Source organism: Mobula birostris, chromosome 6 (assembly GCF_030028105.1).
Source record: "Mobula birostris isolate sMobBir1 chromosome 6, sMobBir1.hap1, whole genome shotgun sequence".
NCBI lineage: Eukaryota > Metazoa > Chordata > Chondrichthyes > Myliobatiformes > Myliobatidae > Mobula > Mobula birostris.
The window spans coordinates 55241156-55258482 of NC_092375.1; the positions used below are offsets into that span (position 1 = coordinate 55241156).

Genomic DNA, 17327 nt, shown 5'->3' on the forward strand with positions numbered 1-17327 from the left:
TGCATGCATTCAAATATAACACTTTCAGTCCTGTATACATCACCCTTTTCATTTTCCCCCTTTCACACTGCAACTCATACCGTTGACTGCAATTTTGCCCTATCATCAGCCTGTCCTTGCTGGCAGTCTTGCTCTTTGTAAACCAACTGCTCCATCCCTCAGCCTTATCACTCTGGTTGCCATTTCCTTGCCAAATTAGTTTAAACCCTCCGAAGTCGGATATGAATTGGATAAACAACAAGAATGATGGAAACGTAATGGGCTTCCAGTTAGATGGCAGTGTGCTTGGATGCAGCCGCTATTCCGGGTCCAATCAAAGGTGTAATTGTTCGTCCTTTACGTCTTTTTCTTTACAATCGCAAGACACTGCTGGATACCAAGAACATTATTACAGGTCCACTCCATCAACTAGTTGCTTGATAGAAATGAAGCTGGACTTATTGTGTACTGTTGTTGTGTTGTTAAACATGATTCTGATTCTAATTCTAAATGTTGCAAATGAACCTGGATCTCCCACTTCAACTGGTAAGTTTAATTTCGTAAATTTAAATGTAGTATTTGAAGATTACTACTAAATCTGCTTCAATTACCTTGTCAGGGACTGAATTCAAAAATCACAAAAAAGTCCAGAAAAAGTCAAAAAGTTTCATGTTGCTCCTGCCGACCACCTTAAGCCCACGTACATTGGAACAAGTTTCTCCCTCATTTACCCTTACAAACTATTCATGACTTGGAACACTTATGTTTTTAAACAACTCCATCAATCTGTCTCGACTTTCTTAGCTTGAACAAATTGCTTTTTCTCCAGCAGCTCCAAATAAACTAATTCCTTGGTACTTTCTAGTAAATCTTTATTACAAGCAATGTAAGGTTTTCACATTCTTACTAAATTGTTGTTCCTATGACTTAACTCAAATGTTTCAGCTATGATCTACATTCTGTGTGTAAAGTTTCAGCATAACTAACTTAACTTTGTGCATTTTTCTATTCTAATAAACTAAGAATTTCATTGTTTAACTTCAAGCATCTAGATGATTTATTCCTTCTGTAGTAAATTCTTTCAAAAAAAGTACTACTGCTCTTCAGTATAAATTACAGTAAGTTTTTTATTAACAAATTTAAATTGTTAATCATTTCATTAAAACTACTCCTTAGAAAATATGGAATTCACCATAGGTTGTTGAATCTATAGCTTCACTGGCCAATTGATATTAAATTGAAGTGCTCCTAACACACAGGAGATCTGACACAAGTTTGGGCATACTAAATTTAATATAAAACCGTTCTGGTTACCTAATTAACAAGACTGCCCAGTTTCCCCTGACACCTTCAAAAGATTTATGTGCAAACCTGTTCTTGATCTCATCCTTTAACACTACAATTTAGCTCAGAAACTCATTTTCTATGCTCTATGCCTTTATACACATGCAGAGCATCAGATACAATAGTTTATATGGCAACTGCTGTCTGTGAACACAGAAGAAACTGCAGAGAGTTGTGAATGCATCTCAGCACATCATGAAAACCAGCCTCCCATCCTCTGCACTTCTCATTGCCTTGGAGCAAGCCAAATCAAAAACCCCAGCCACCTTGGACATTTTCTCTTCTGCCCTCTCCTATCGGGTAGATGTTACAAAAGCCTGAAAGCACATACCAGCAGGCTCAAGGATAGCTTCGATCTCACTGTTATAAAACTACTGATAGGTCCCATAAAATGACGATTCAAGATTGTTCATTGTCATTTGTCATTAAGGAGAACAAAATGAGGGCTACTCCAGATTCAACGCAGCATTTAAAAAAATAATAAATATGAATACACAAGGTTAGCTTATATACATAGACTGATTGTTTGTACATAAAGTGATGCTAGGTCCAGGTGTATTTGTATAAGGTGACTCTGACAATGGTGGTGAGTAGTGCTGTGGGGTGGGTTAATTGGTGGAGGTGTTGATCAGCAATGCCGTCTCAGGAGAAGTAATTGTTTTTGAGTCTGGTCATCGTGGTGTGTATACAGTATATGGGAGTAGACAAACAGGTTGGGTGGGATCCTTCATTTTCTTGCTGGCCTTTTTCTGCCCTTCTTCTGGGCAGTGTCTTTTCAAGATGGGTGGCCCCAGCCATTATCAAGACTGTTCAGAGATTGTCTGCCTGGTGACAGTGGTTGCATAATCAGTACTTGTGATATACACCAGCTGTTCATAAGACCATCCACCACCTGCTCCCATGGCTTCACATGGCCCTGAGCGAGGGGCTAAGCAGGTGCTACACCTTGCCCAAGGGTGACCAGCAGGCTAGCAGACGGAAGGAGCGCCTTAGAAATGTATCTCTAACCCGCCACCCACGTGTACCTCATTACACAAAGAATAAACCATGTATGTCCATAAAGGTTAAAGAAGGGCAAAGGTATAGACTAAAACAAGATGGCTAACAAATTATCATTAAAAGATACATAAAGCAATTTTCTAGTATAACATTTTCATACCTTTATGAATGTTTCCTGCTGTCCATCTTTCACTATTGTCTTGCACTCAATTTCTTTATCAGTCTATTTTAATGTCAGAAAACACGGATCAATGAATTAGCTACAAACTGTTGCAGCATACTCTCACCATGAAGTTACAGCTATTGAAAGACCACGGGTAACAGTTTTATACACCTTTAACATTGAAAGTGACTATCACAGCACCACCTACAGGCAACAACGTATCATGAGGACCAACACACACCCACTGGCCTGATTTATATATATATATATGCAAGATAAATTACCTTCAGAATTTGCAAAGTTGCCCCTGTATTGCACAACTTGGTCACTGGGTCCAAAAATTTGTCTCATATAGTCTAAAATTACTTTTCAGTTACCACTGAATTACACATAACCTACAGTTTGAAGAAAGATTTAAAAACGATGTATTAACAACATAAGTAAATGTGTTCGGTTAATTGCCTTAATGTATTTTAACACCCTCAGCTGGGCTTCTTCTCAGCTCAAAAACATTAAAATGAACATTTTTATTTTATTACAGCTAAAAATGAATTTAGTAATATCAGGATTTTAAGCATTCACAATTCAAATAATTTTCCACAATGCAATGTATTCATGAATAGCCATTTGAGCAGTAACCTCTACTCTTTCATCTGGCACATTGTATTTGTATAGTCCTGCAAATACGTCACTGAAACTGCTGCATAAAGTTGACGAACTTAAAAACAGTAACTGAAAAGCAAACAAAAACTGCAGATACTGGAAACTTGAAAAAAAAATGCAACATACATTGGATTCCAGTTAATTGGACCATCAGTTACTCGGGACAGCCATTTATTTTGGGACAAAGAACAAAAACTAAATTGAGAAAATAACTAGGATTCCCTTTGTTTATTTGGGACATTATGCCACTTAATTGGGGCAGGAGACAATTGCTGAACAGCTTCTAACTAGTGTCAGTGATTGCACTGCATGGCCATTAGACAGTAGACTGCGCGAAGAGCAGTCAGTCTTTATGTAGTGTCAGTTGCGTGTGTTTCTGTTTTTGTCACTGATAGTTGACGAAAAATAAGCAGCAAGACAATTCAGAACTGTTCTACTCACCATGGTTCCAAGTTTTCAGGCTTGGAGATGCCAGAAACAACTGGCAATGAAAATGAAATGATTTCACTTAGTTAGGTATTATGAAGAAATCTGAAAGTATTGGTAATCATCCTGAATGTTATAATGACAATGAAGATTTGGAAGATGCAATCGTCCAAAGAATTATATGAAGGTAGTCTATTATCTACACTAGGTGTCTGTGAAGATTTTATTCATTTACAGTCAATCAAAAGAACACAGATGAATTTCTGTTGATAACTATTAGGAACTAATACACAGTTTTATGGTACTGCAAAGGTATTGGCAGTGTTCTAATTTGTCTGTCTTTCATTTAAATACATAAATTGTTACTAGTCATAGACATAGTCATAGTCATACTTTATTGATCCCAGGGGAAATTGGTTTTCATTACAGATGCACCATAAATAATAAATAGTAATAGAACCATAAATAGTTAAATAGTAATATGTAAATTATGCCAGTAAATTATGAAGTAAGTCCAGGACCAGCCTATCAGCTCAGGGTGTCTGACCCTCCAAGTAAGGAGTTGTAAAGTTTGATGGTCACAGGCAGGAATGACTTCCTATGACACTCTGTGTTGCAGGTCAGTGGAATGAGTCTCTGGCTGAATGTACTCCTGTGCCCACCTAGTACATTATGTAGTGGATGGGAGACATTGTCCAAGATGGCATGCAACTTAGCCAGCATCCTCTTTTCAGTCACCACCGTCAGAGAGTCCAGTTCCATCCCCACAACATCACTGGCCTTATGAATGAGTTTGTTGATTCTGTTGGTGTCTGCTACCCTCAGCCTGCTGCCCCAGCACACAACAGCAAACATGATAGCACTGGCTACCACAGACTCGTAGAACATCCTCAGCATCGTCCGGCAGATGATAAAGGACCTCAGTCTCCTCAGGAAATACAGACGGCTCTGACCCTTCTTGTAGACAGCCTCAGTGTTCTTTGACCAGTTCAGTTTATTGTCAATTCGTATGCCCAGGTATTTGTAATCCTCCACCATGTCCACACCGACCCCCTGGAAACAGCTCTCCTCAGGTCTACCACCAGCTCCTTAGTCTTTTTCACATTAAGCTGCAGATAATTCTGCTCACACCATGTGACCATTATTCAGTTAAACTGTAGTTTGTCTTTTTATACTTTTTAACTATTTCATGAAACTTTAGCTAATTGGGGCAACCACTTAATTAGGTCAAAATGTACTTGTCCTGATGTGTCCCAGTTAAATGGAAACCACTGCATTTGAGATGCTCAGCTTGTCAGGCAGCATCTATGGAAAGAATTGAGTTATTGTTTCTGGTCAATTACCTTTTGCCAGAATTGATGAAAGCTTATGATTTCTAATGGTGGTTGACCTGCATTTCTGCTTGACTGACTGCTTCCAGCAGGAGGAAAGAATAGAAAGGGAACTGCTGAATAGAAAAACAGAATGGGTCAGCTATGACTAATTGGACCAAAGGATGAGGAGGAGGCAGCTAATCCAAGTAAATTTATTATCAAAGTACATATATGTCTCCATATACAACTGTGAGATTCATTTTCTTGTGGGCATACACTGCAAATACAAGAAACACAACAGAATCAATGAAAGAACATCCCCAACAGGACAGACAAATAACTAATGTGCAAAAAACAACAAACTGTGCAAATACAAGAAGAAGAAGAAATGAAATAATAATAATAATAATAATAATAAATAAACAAGCAACTAATTTCCTTGAAAATGAACCCATGGGTTGTGGGAACAATTGAGGTGAGTGAAGTTATCCCCTCTGGTTCAAGAGCCTGATAGTTGAGGGATAATAACTGTTCCTGAACCTGGTGGTGTGAGTCTTGAGGCTCCTGTACCTTCTTCCCAATGGCAGCAGCAAGAAGAGAGCATGGCCTTGATGATGGATGTTGTTTCCCTTCGACAGTGCTCCATGTAGATGTACTCAATGATGGGGTGGGCTTAACCCATGGTGGACTAGGCTGTATCCACTACTTTTTGTAGGCTCTTCCACTCAAGAGCATTGGTGTTTCCATTCCAGGCTGTGATGCAACCAGGCAATACACCCTCCATCACACATTTAAATAAGTTTGTCAACGTTTTAGGTGACATTGCATGTTTTGTTCGTAATGGCACTTACGCGCTGGACCCTGGACAGATCCTCTGAAATGTTAGCACTGAGGAATAAAGTTGATGACCCTGTCCACCTCCAATCCTTCATTAAGGACTGGCACATGGACCTCTGGTTTCTTCCTTGGTCTTGCTGACATTCAGAGAGAGTTTGTTGTTGTGGCACCCCTCAACCAGAATTTGAGTTTCACTCCTATGTGCTGATTCATCACCACCTTTGATTCGGCCAACAAGTGGTGTCATCATCAAGCTTAGGAATGGCATTGGAGCTCTGCTTAGCCTCATAAATTTAAATATAAAGTGAGAAGAGCAGAGAGCTAAGCACATCCTCGTGCTAGATCCATGCTGATGAAGATTGTGGAAGAAGTGTTGCCAATTCAAACTGACTGGGGTCTTCAATTGAGGGAATCGAGGATCAAGTTACACAAGGAAGTATTGAGACGAAGGTCTTGAAGTTTATTGATTAGTTTTGAGGGGATGATAGTACTGAATGCCATGCTGTAGTCAATAAAGAACATCCAGGTGCATATATCTTTGCTGTCCAGATGTTCCAGGGTTGAGTGAACAGTCAATGAAATAGCATCCTCTGTTGACCTGCTGTGATGGTAGGCAAATCAGTCCAGATGCAAGTCGCTTCTCAGGCAGGAATTGATATGTTTCATCACCAGTCTCTCAGAGCACTTCATCACAGTGGATATAAGTGCTACTGGATAATATTCACTGAGGTTGGTTACATGTTCTTCATAAGCACCAGTATAATTGAAGCTTGCTTGAAGTAGGTGGGTACCTCAGACTGCTGAAGCAAGATGTCCTTCAGCTTGCTCCTTTACTGAACTAGATCATGAACTTTTTGTGCTGTTCAGTCAGATTATGACATACCTTCACCTCCACTTCATTGACCCAACTTGGCTCAACTAGCCCTCAACAAGAGGTTGGTCACAACTGTGAAATAGTTATATGAACTACAATTAACTGTCATATAGTATGGGAGAGTGATCCACAGAGGGATTGCATTTTGTGTAAAGAAGAATTTTCTGACTTCTAAACTGAATATCATGGCTTTTGCCCTGACGTTGTGTGCTCCCTTAGTTCATGATTATTGAGCAGAAGAAAAATTTTACTTCCATTTACTCTATCAATTTGCTTCAAATCTAAAAGCAGTTCAATCAAAATAATTTCTTAATCATAAATATGCTGATCTAATGTAACATTTCTTCCAAATAACCCAAAAAAATAACTCAAATGAAGTAACACAACTTTATTTCTAAAGCCAATATGTTATTTCTGCAACAATATTCCAAAGTAATAAGCACAAATGGGTTCCATTCTCCAGGTAATTTTGTTGGAATGTTGTCATCTCTAATAAGTCCCTCCATTATCCCAACCACTCCTATGTCGGATCTACAAATGAAGTGCTCTCAGAGGTTCTGGCACAATGTACTGCAACATCCAAAGCCAACCAACTTCATCAATACTACTCCTATTTTCACTAAATGAATAAATGCCTCTCAGATCTCCACAACCTTCTCATCAATGCCCTAAAATTTAAATGTTCTTTGCAACAATCACAGATCCCAGTACTGCTCAAATATTTTTAGAACCTGCTTTTCCTTAACTTCTAAGAATGTAAACACCCTATGCAGAGACGACAGAAGCAACAAATATTATAGATATTTAAAGGGCATTTTTGATGGAATTAGTGGCTTATCAAATTCAAGCAAGTTGTTGTTAATCTTTCTCTTCAATTTATCCCCTTCCATCTGTGCTATACTGTGCTACACTACATGGTGAGATGTAAATCTGTATGGTCTCTGTTTTCATGAAAAGCCTTCCAATTGAAGCATTTGGCCTATGTATTTTGGAGTCAATGATGAATTAATGACACTCCCTGTTTATTATAGCATCAAGCTTTCTGTAGACTTTTCTACTGAAAACTAGATGTGATCTACAAACTTAATAAAAGGCATCCTTCTTTAGCACCCTATCAACTTGTGCAACTACATTCAGGGAGTTATGGCCTTGGACCTAAAGATCTTGCCTTTACATTTGACCTCCCTAAGTGCATCACTTTACATTTGGCCAGATTAAAATCCAACTGCCACTTCTCTAGCTATATTCAACCGATCTATATTCCACAGTATCTTTTGGTAATCTTCTACATTACCCCCAACAGCACCAATCTTTGCATCATCTATTAACTTACTAACTCACCCATCTACTTTTTCACCCAGGTCACTTATATGTATCACAAACAGCAGAGGTCCTACTATAGTTCCCTGTGGAATACCACTTGTCACAGACCTCCAGCCAGAATAAACTTTATCAACCACCATACTCTGTCCTCGATGGGTAAGCCAATTGCAAATCCAAAACGCCAAAATTCATTGTGTGTCCCATGCAAAGTAATATAAAATTGGTCTTCTCTCTGTGAAACTTTAAATGTTTGCATAACAGAAATATGGAGCTACACAAACCAGGATTAACATATGTAAATTAGGCACCAATTCCTCAAACGTATAGTACAAATGACTTAGTTTAAATCAGATTAAAAGAGAAAAATAAGCCCATTACGTTTTTAGAGAAGAAAACATATCTGTGCTACACAAATTACTAGTGTAATTCCCCATTCTACTGGGATGCAATAAATCTTATTTTGCAAATAGAAGATTGACTAACAGGAAAGAGAATAGGCACATATGTCTTCTGGTTGACAAAAGTACTGACTGGTGTGTCACGAGCATTGTTGATAGAGCGTTAACATTTCACAACTTATATAAATGACTTGGATGAAGGCACCAAACATATTGTTGCTAAATTGTTGATGAAACAAAGATAGACAGAAACTAAAGCGTGAAAAATGACATAAGGAGACTACAATAAGGATAGAGGTATGTATTTTGACAAAGATGCAACGAACAATGTTATATGCAAAATTGTCCATTTTGACAAAAACAAAAACAAGTTGATATCCTAGAGTCTGATTCACTAAAAGCAAAGGGAAACTAAGAGAATACCATCGTTTCTAGCTTGGATAATTCAGGATTATGCTCTAGTTACGTAGACACATGGTGATACAACACCTAGAATACTCCCTATTTATTTATTTATTGAGATACAGCATGGAATAGGCTCTTTCGGCCACTTGAGCCAGGTCACCCAGCAACCCCTGATTTAACCCTAGCGCAGTCACAGGAAAATTTAGAAGATCAATTAACCTATCAACCAGTACATCTTTGGACTGTGGGAGGTAACCGAAGCACCTAAAGGAAACCCACACAGTCACGGGGAGTATGTACAAACTCCTTACAGACGGTGGTGAGAATTGAACCCAGGTCACTGGTATGGTAAAGCACACTATCAACCATTACACTACCGTGCTGCGCAAAGGAGGATGTTTATATATTGGGTACATTGCAGAGAAAGTTTGAGACTAATAATCTGAAATGTGCAGGATGTCTCATGAAGGAAAAATAGGGTGGAATAGGTTTGTACCTGTTGGAGTTTAGAAGAGTAAGAGAAGGCTTAATTGAAATACAAAATCCTGAAGAAATTTTACAGGGTTAGAGAGTATGTTTCATTTTGTTAAAAAACCTAATACTGTTTTTTTTAAAAAGGTGTCATTTATTTGAGCTAGAATTTTTTCTCTCAAGAGAACTGTGACTCTTTGAAATCTTTTAAATAAATGAGACAAGAGCCCTCTCATAAATATACCTGAAGAGAGCTTAGTGTTAAAACAATAACAGATCTCTCCCCTCTTCACCCCATGGTAAAAATACTAAATGGAAAGAAAGGTGCAATTAATTGAGGATACAGTACCACATGAACTCACCACTCAGCAGTGGGACATGAGACCACCATTTAAAACCGATTAAAAACTAAGATTTCAACTTCTATACTTTTTGAAGTGAAAAAAATTAAAATCATGCCCTGAGTATTTAATAGCACGACAGTGTCTTGAAAAAATATTCAGCCCCAACCTGTCAACAACTTACTAAAAATTAAAACCAAAATTGCGAGGCTGAAGATGAATTCATTCCCTTTTGTAATTACTATGTTAACTTTTCTCAGGTGCAATATACTTCCCTACCAACTCACCTAATTTGTTGATGTAGAAAATTGGAGGATCACTTGTTTCCAGTGAATTCATAAGAATAAATACCCCCCCCCTTTGCAAGATCCATCAGTATGGTAGATTTTCAACAGACTAAAGATTATTAAACAAAAGACAGGGAAATGATAATAGAGAAGCACAAATCTGGTGAAGGGGACAAGGGCCATCTCAAAGGTACGGAACATACCTCAGAACTCAGTGCAATCCATCATGAAAAAGTGGAAAAAATATGAAACCATAGCCACATGACCTAGGTCAGGCCGTCCCTCTAAATTTAGTCATTGGAGAAGAATGGCACTTGTAAGAAAGGCTACTGTGATGCCAACAGTGGCTGCAATGGTTCACAGTTCCACAATCTCTGAGGGCTTGCACAAAAAGGGTATTTATGGAAGAGTGGTCAGGAAGAAGCCCTGGCTGAAAAAAAAAGTATATTCTTGCCCAATTAGGGTTTGCAAAGCATCACTTAGAAGATACTGTAAAGATATGGAAGAAACTGAGAGGGAGAAAAATTTCCTTAGCCAAAGGGTGGTGAATTTGTGGAATTTGTTGCCACATGCAGCTGTGGGGGCTAGGTCGTTGGGTGTACTTAAGGCAAAGATTGATATGTTCTTGATTGGATACGGCATCAAAAGTTATGGGGAGAAGGCTGAGAACTGGGGTTGAGGAGGAGAAAAATAAAAGATCAGCCGTGATTGAATAGCAGAGCAGACTCAATGGGCCAGATGGCCTAATTCTGCTCCTATGTCTTATGGTCTAATGGTCTAAGGTCTTGTGGCTGGATGAGAATGAAGTACAACTTTTTGGCCTCAATTCAAAATGGTAAATGTGGTGTAAATCTAATACTGCACATCAGCCAGGTAACACAATTGCTACAGTAAAGTATGGCCGAAGTAGTATCAAGCAGTGGAAATCTGGTTAGAATTGATGGGAAGATAAATGCTGATAAATACAGAGAGATCCTGGTCTCTGCCCAAGGTTTAAAGTGGGTAAGAAGTTTGTCTTTCAGCAGGACAACAACTCAAAGCCAAATGCCAGAACAACCACGGAGTGGCATCAAATGAGGAAAGTTGATGTCCTTGAGTGGCCCAGAGTCTTGATCTTAACCCAAACATCTCTGGCAAGACCTCAAGATTGCTGTCCACCGCTACACCCCAACTAACCCAACATAGTTTGTGCAATTTTGCAAGGAGGAATAGGCAAATCTTGCTCCATCACTTTGTGCAAAGCTAGTATAGACGTATCCAACAAGACCACTGGCTGTAATAGCTGCGAGAGGTGACTCAATGAAGTACCTCTCATTGAGCAAAGAGGGATGAATACTTTTGAACTGCTGACATTTCAGTTTTTGATTTTTTGCTTTTTCATACTTTATAATTTTTCCTGAGGTCAACTGTGGGAAAAAATGAGTATGCAATTCACACATAAAAATTCCCAGTTAAATTAATTAAAATCTCTGGTTGCAATACTCATTTATGTGAACAAAGGGTTGGGGGCTGAATAATTTTTCAAGGCACTGTACATCTTAATTCTTTACTAAACATGAAAATTAAGCTAATTTAATGGTTGAAATATTTGTGGACATTTACAGAAAAGAATTTTGAACTATTATTTCATCTTCCAGGTAAAGCTTCTGCTGTGAGCTGTACAGAGGCTGTTTTGTGCTCCTTTTAATAAGCAGCTCATTAAAGAGTAATATCTATATTTGTGCATTATTAAAAGTAACTAAATATAGCAACAGAATTATATTAACCTGTAATTTAGAAAGGATTTTTGAAATTACTGTACAGTTAAGCTCAGAACATGTTACTGAACAAAGAGAATAAAACGCATTGAATAGGTGATAAGAACAACTGAACTATTCGTGATGACCTGTCATAATAATCCATCACAAGTCATCCTCACTGCTTTACAAGCCAAGAGCAGGTAGGGTCCCCAGACCATAGGCTGTCTGACTGAATACATCTCATAAATATTCTGCTGCTAGCAACTGAAGAGATCATTTCCCAATGCAAAAGCACTACTCAGCCACCACCTACTCCAACTTGCTTTGTCTTCTATGTTCATTCAAGTACACACAGAGAAGTCATAATTTGAGAAAACGTCAGCGACAGTCTGGACCTGGAGTTGGGAAAGTGGTGATTAGAATCAGGTGAGAGCAACCGGGCAAGTTAAGGACAGGGAATAGGTACCAAGCAAGATACAGATTTTAGAAATAGGAGTGGGGTACAAATGGGATGGGCTGGAGAGAACAGCATTTTCTGAACAGCCTGGAGTAGGAGTTATGAGACCCAATGAAGAAAACAAAATTCAAGAAAGTTGTTGTGATACAATGGTTAAGCAACCCAATGTTCTACACAAACAATCCAAAACCCCAAATTTAAATTCCACCATGGGTACTGTAGAAGTTAAATTTAGTTAGTGATCTCGAATATAACCACAAGTCTCATCATTAGCAATGATGCTCATGAAACTACTGGATTGCTGCAAAAACTCATTTGGTCCTATTGTATCATTCAGGGAAGGAAATTTGCCATCCTTAACTGCTCTAGGCTTTATGTGACTTCAGATTGCATGAGAATGCATCTGTACCAGAAGGATGTTCTGTTCAGGGACAATTGGGGAGGGTTAATAAATATATCCTCGTCAGTGATGCCAATGTCCCAGAAATTGAACAAATAAAATAGGAGAATGAAAACTCTTTAACAGTACTGTTAGCTTATTAGAGGATGCACACAACTAGGCAATTAACATGAATGAGTTAAATATTTGTTTGAGGAGATTAAATGGATATGAAAAAAGGAGTTAACAATAAGCCATACCTTGAAACCCAAGGCTAAGTGGGTTGCACTTGCAGGATATTTTGAGATTTAGAAATATTAGCATTGAGCTGATTCTAGGGCAATGAGCCCTGTGTGAAGGTCACTGGGTGTTTGACTTATTCTCTATAAACCCCTCTCCCCATCTATGACTCCCTTTGCCACTCTTATTGATTTCCTATTTATGCCTCATCATGTGGAATGGCCTCTTAATTCAATAACAGCCACTCAAATGCAAAAGTTGCAAGGTTTGAAAGGTAAAGCTACAGATAACATGTTGCAGAAAACTTCCAGACCAAACTTTGAAGAATGGTTTCAATCATAGTTGACTATCTTAAGAACAAATATCGACTTTTGTTATAAACATTGGCAAGACATTGCTGAAATCTGAATACTAAAACACTATTCAGACAGCTGAAACAGGATATTTATTCTTTCCTACTGGTATAGAAGGTCGTGTGTGAAGCCTTCAGGTTTTCAAATAAACAGATCATCACCTTCTCAACTTCAAATCAAGATTGAGTGAAGGTTTTGAATATACGGCACTGTGAAATGCGTACAAACAATGTTGTAAGTATATAGTACACCAATCCTTAGAGTTATAGTACACTACAGCATAGAAACTTAACCCATCTGGTCTGTGCCGAACTGTTATTTTGCCAAGAACCATCGACCCACATCAGGACAACAGACCCACTTGACATGAGATTTAGTACATTTAACTTTTTATAGCAACCAGTTGATTAACAAAAATGTAATCAACCATCACAAAAGTAAGACAGAATTCAAGAATCATTGGATCACAAAGCTGCATAGAATTGTAAACAGAGCTAGCGCCATCATGGGCATAATGATCCCCATCTTCAAGGACATCTTCAGGTGGTTGTTTCTCAAGGAAGTGGCGTTCATCACTAAAGGGTCTCACAATCTGGGACAAGCTATTCTCTCATTATTACCATCAGGGAGGAGGGTAAAGGACCCTCTAGCCCCAAACTCAATGATTTAGAAACAGCTTCTTCCCCACTGCCATCATATTTCTGAATAGTCCATTAACCCAAGAGCACTATCTTGTTATTCATTGTTTGCATTATTTATTTTGTAATTTATAGTAATTTTATGCCTTTGTACTGTAATGCCATCACAAAAAAGCCTATTTCACATCATATAAGACAGGACGGATTCCTGGAAGTACTGTTTTGGGCCCTGAATGGTGGTGAGGAAGGAGATGTAGCACTTGTCACGCTTGCATGAATAAGTACATGAAAGAGATCAGTGGGGAGGGATAAGTGGACAAGGGAGTAATGTAGACAGCTATTCCTACAGAAAGTAGAGGGTGGTTGGGAGGAAAAGATGTGCGTAGTGATAGAATCCACAAGTTATGGAGAATAATGTGCTGGATACAGAGGCTGAGTAGAGTGGTGTGGTATGTCAGGACAAGGGGAAATCTATCTCTATTATGGTGGTGGAAGGATGGGGTGAGGGCAGATATGTAAAAAATGGAGGACATCTTAGATGTTCTCAAATGGAAAGCCTCCTGAGAACAGATGCTTTAGAGACAGAGGAAATGAGAAAAGAGAATAGCTTTCTTGCAAGTGTCAGGATGGGAAGAGGGTGAGTCAAGATAGCTGTGAGAGTCAGTACGTTTGTAAAACATAATCAGTTGATAGCAGTCTCCACAGCAATGGAGACGGTGAGAACAAGAAAGATGTCAGAAATTGACCAAGCAAAATTGAGGGCAGGGTGGAAATTGGAGGTAAAATTGATGAAACTGGTGGCATGGGTGCAGGAAGCAGTGTAGTGTATAGTATATAAAGAGATGGAGTACATTACCAGTGTAGGCTTGGAACTTGGACTGTACTATGTAGCCGAAGAAAAGGCAGGCACAGCTGGGGCCCATGGCTATACCTTGAGGTTGGAGAAAATGGGAGGAGCCAAAAGAGGAATGGCTGAGGGTGAGAAACAGTTCCACCAAATGGAGGAGGAGGGTGTAGGTGGAAAGTATCTGGTCAAGCCTGTTGCCCAGAGAAGAGAGCAGGAGGGGGAGGGGAGGGGGGGGGTTACATCAAAATATGGTTTGTCCAACATTTTATTTGCTTGAGTACAATGACATCTAAATGCAGTGCTTTAATCCTTAAAGGAATTCTGCAAGGAACAAAGAAATACTTTCAGCGAAATAACATTTCCAAATACCCTCCTGAAGCTTTGTGCCAAAGCAAAAAATAGCTTCCTCAGTCTCCCTGACTCAACTGCCTGTAGATAACGTAGACAAAAGAAATCAAAGAATTAATGCTCCATGATTTACATATAAATCAAGAACAAAGTGACGAGAAAATTTTAGAAGACTTTACACTATGTTATATTTTTTGAGATTATCAACTGGACACATTTAAAATTAATGATGGAAATCTGAAATTGTATCAGATAATGTTGGAAACATTCACATTTGCATCACCTTTAGAGAAACAGTATTATTGGACATGGATATTGCTGGCTAAAACTGGCAGTTCCAATCCTGAGCAGCTTGTGTGTTTCAGTAAGTCTCTACCTGCTATGACATGCCATTGAATGGGTCTCTCTAACTACACATTATCAATGATAGGATGCAGTCCTGGTAGGATTCTCCATTATAACCCTGAGAAAAATCAACATTCAAATATAGTTGGGAATTGAAGGCCTTGATAGCCAAAGAAAATGCCAAGACTATGCCCAGTTATATTTAAGAGACTTCATAGGGCCTCTGCACTAGTCACCTAGGGGCTATTCACAAACTGGACTTCACTTTACCACTTGAGGCCAGTAAGGTTAGCCTTTTACATCTGGCCTAGTAAAGCAGAGTATGTGGAAACCATAGTCAGTGGCTCAGAAGAATACAGCCCTGTTCAATGCATCAAAAGTTTGAAATGTTCAAAAACACATTCTGGTCTATAGTGTTGCTCACGTTTTCTCTTTTGACAGATGCTGTCAGCTATTTCCAGCATTTTCTGGACTTATAAACTAGAAATGGAATGACATTTGCTATAAGAGAAACAGACGTGCTTTCAGATAACAACAGAATTCTAGAGTCATAGAACAGTACAGCACAGAAACAGGCCTTTTGGTCCATCTACTCTACCTCAAACTATTCAACTGCCTTGTCCCATTGATCTGTATGTGCACCATAGCCCTCCATACTCCTCCTATCCGTGTATCAAACCAAATTTCTCAAAAATGTTGCTATTGAACCTGCATCCACCACTTCCGCTGGTATCTCGTTCCATATTCTCACCACTCTGTGAATGAGGTTTCCCTCAAACGGTTCAGCTTTCACCCTTACCCATAACCTCTAGTTCCAGTCTCACCCAACCTCAGAAGAAAAGGCCTGCTTGCATTTACCCTATCTATATCCCTCATTCTTCTATGTTCTAGGGAATAAAGTACTAATCTATTCAAGTCCTGGCAACATCCTCGTAAATTTTCTTCCAATCTAACTGACATCTTTCCTGTAGGTAGGTGACCAAAACTGCATACAATACTGCAAATTAGGCCTCACCAATGTTTTACACAACATCAACATAATATCCCAACTCCTGTACTCAACACTTTGATTTATGGAGGCAAATATGCCAAAAGCTCTCTTTACAACTGTATCTACTTGCAATGTCACATTCAAGGAATTATGAATCTGTATTCTCAGAACCATCTGGTCCACCGCACACCTCAGTGTCCTACCACTCACCTTGCAAGTCCTGCCCAGGTTTGTCCTTCCAAAGTGTAACACCTCACACTTGCCTACATTAAGTTCCATCTGTCTTTTTTAGCCCATTTTTCTAGCTAGTCCAGATCCCACCGCAAGCTTTGATACCCTTCCTCACAGTCAACTACACGCTCAATTTTGGTGTCATACTCAAAATTTGCCAGTCCAGTTTACTACATTATCATCCAGGCAGCTGATATAAATGACAAACAACAATGGACCCAGCACTGATCCCTGCGGCACACAGTTAGTCACAGGCCTCCAGTCAGAGTTGCAGCCATCAACTACCACTCTCTGGCTTCTCCCATGAAGCTAATGTCTAACTGAATGTACTACTTCATCCTGAATGCTAAGCGACTGTACCATTCTCCCAAACAGGACCATGTCAAATGGATGTAAAAAATTCATTCAAGAGCTCCCTTATCTGTGCTGGCTCTATGTATAGATCACCACCCCGAGATTCCAGAGGACCAATTTTGTCCTTTGCAATCATTTTGCTCTTAATATATCCGTAGAAGCCCTTGGGATTCTCCTTCACCTTGTCCACTAGAATAACCTAATGCCTTCTTTTAGCCCTTCTGATTTCCTTCTTAAGTACTTTCTTGTATTGGTTATACTCCTCAAGTACCTCATTTGTTCCTTCCTGCCTATGCCTGCTATGCATCTCCATCTTCGTAACCGGGGACTCACTATCTCTTGAAAACCAAGGTTCCATAAACTCCTTGGCTTTTATTCTGACAGTAACATACCAACTCTGTACTCTCAGAATTTCACTTTTGAAGGCCTTTCACTTACCAAGCACACCATTGCTTGAAAACCTTTCCCAATCCACACTCAGCAGATCCTATCTGATTACATGAAAATGAATATTTCTCCCATTTACAGTCTCAACCTGAGGACCACACCTATCCTTCTCCATAATTTTCTTGAAATGAATGG

The 17327-nt window shown here is 39.1% G+C and overlaps 1 protein-coding gene across 8 annotated transcripts in view; it reads right to left on the bottom strand.

The window, feature by feature from the left end:
* Nucleotides 1-17327, bottom strand: part of zbtb20 (zinc finger and BTB domain containing 20) — a 347065-nt gene that overhangs the window by 48136 nt on the left and 281602 nt on the right. The window contains exon 4 of one of the 8 annotated variants that reach the window (XM_072260519.1): nucleotides 2483-2545. The exons of the other annotated variants lie outside the window; for them this stretch is intronic. The gene's annotated coding sequence lies outside the window, so the exon portion shown is untranslated. The remainder of the gene's footprint in view (nucleotides 1-2482; nucleotides 2546-17327) is intronic. 8 annotated transcript variants of the gene reach the window in all.